Source organism: Mya arenaria, chromosome 11 (genome assembly GCF_026914265.1).
Source record: "Mya arenaria isolate MELC-2E11 chromosome 11, ASM2691426v1".
Lineage (NCBI taxonomy): Eukaryota > Metazoa > Mollusca > Bivalvia > Myida > Myidae > Mya > Mya arenaria.
The window spans coordinates 4,452,080-4,454,408 of record NC_069132.1 but is presented as its reverse complement, the minus strand read 5'-3'; positions in this window follow the sequence as shown (position 1 = coordinate 4,454,408).

Sequence of the window (2,329 nt, the reverse complement as noted above, 5' to 3'; positions counted from 1 at the left end):
GTGCTAGTTTTATGGTCAATTTTTTGTACACTTGACATACTAATGTGAGTTTTACACCTTGAATATGTACATGCACCATGTTGTAAAGTCATTCATTGAAAGGACACTTTAGAATGTCTTTTCTCTGAAGTATAACATTAAAGGTACTACCATGGTACTGATAAAAAGATTATTGTCCGCAAAGTAATACAAAAATTCAAAAAGTAGTTCATACATGTAAATCAAAACTGTTCAAGATATTCTCACAAAACTTTGTACATATGATACAATTGTGGGTATGTGTACCAAGTTACATTATCCTGGCAAAAAGCATGATGATTGGTTTTAAGTAATGCCTGATGGTCAACTCAGACTAACAGACTTGCATTGTCGTCAATTGAGACCAACAGACTTGCATTGTCTTTTATTGAGGATAACAGACTTGCATTGACGTCAATTGAGGCCAACAGACTTGCATTGTCGTCAATTGAGACCAACAGACTTGCATTGTCGTCAATTGAGGCCAACAGACTTGCATTGTCGTCAATTGAGGCCAACCGACTTGCATTGTCTTCAATTGAGGCCAACCGACTTGCATTGTCGTCAATTGAGGCCAACAGACTTGCATTGTCGTCAATTGAGGCCAACCGACTTGCATTGTCGTCAATTGAGGCCAATGTATTGTCGTCAATTGAGGCCAACAGACTTGCATTGTCGTCAATTGAGGCCAACAGACTTGCATTGTCGTCAATTGAGGCCAACAGACTTGCATTGCCTCAATTAGACTTGCATTGTCGTCAATTGAGGCCAACAGACTTGCATTGTCTTCAATTGAGGCCAACAGACTTGCATTGTCGTCAATTGAGGCCAACAGACTTGCATTGTCGTCAATTGAGGCCAACAGACTTGCATTGTCGTCAATTGAGGCTAACAGACTTGCATTGTCGTCTTTTCATGGGGCTCTTATTTCAGTTAATTATGTCTTTCTTCAAAATATAACGTCATACTTGTCAAGAAATTATGTTTACCAACCATGGAGTAAATTGTATGGAGTGACATGTTTGCATATTAACCAGATCAAGTGTGTATTGTGTTTCTATTGTATTTCATTATTATAGTTCATTTCTGGTATATTCATTTATTCAGGAATTATTTATTTTTATTAAATTGTATTAACACAAATAAAGGTCCCCTTCTCTGTCTTGCCGATTCCATTGAATCCTTATCAGAAATATTAACAAGTTTCGCTGAGGTTGTGTGACCTGAGGGCTATTCCAATAAATCATATAACCCCCAGGGGGAAGGCACTTTAAAAATATACCATCCCCCTACAGAAGCAAATTTACTTTTTCGGGGTCCAGATTAGAGAAAAAAGACACCCACCCATATATTATTTAAGTAATTGCCCCCACCCTATTTTACTGGAATAGCCCTTGCATAGCTTTATGACTACCATGGTCAATAGTGTTATAGTGAGTTACCATTGCACAGTTCCCGCCAACGTTCAAGTTTCTTCAGTAACAGTACTAACTACATGTACATAGCCTAACATGTTTACTGAGTCCGTATTTCAAGCTTCTTGGGGGAGTACCGCAGGTCAAAAGGTTACGCCCCTCAGTTACGCCCCCATAACGTCAAAACCTGGTACTGTTGCAGTATTTCCATAACTGCTATGACCCAATGTCAGAGATTTCAATGGAAACCAGGCCTGTTTTGATAATCATCACCCGAAGCTATAATTATCCATGCGTGCGACGACTGTCTTTTAAAGAAATTAAAAAAGAATTGGCCTTGAAAAGAATCTCAGTAAAATGCCAACAAACAACCATTTCCATTTATTAAATTTAGAACAAGAGATCAAAGGATAGCTATTGAAATTGGCAATTGGCATTGAATACCACTTAATGAAAGAGTATGTAATAATTCCAATAATAATTTGGGTGGTGAATTACACTATTTATTTGATGATGTAACCTTTAAAAAACCGAACGTTGTCAGTTTTTTAAACCATTCTTATACAGACACCCCAATACATATTACATGCAGTTATTTGTTTTATTCATTCAAGCATCAAGCAAACGCAGGCGAATCTATACAGATTTGTAGCTACTATTTTTCAAGGATTAGGTGGTTGAATGCTTGTAAATACTGAGTCAGTTGCAGCTACATGTATATTGATATGTTACAGAAAATTTGTATGTTTGTACTATTCTGTTTCACTTTATTGTACTTGTAAGCATATACTAAATGTATAGCTTATTTGTGTTGTGTTTCATTCAAAGACGTAACTATATGTGTATGAGGATACCTGATATGACACCAATTAGGAATGGCAAGAGTAGTAGAAACT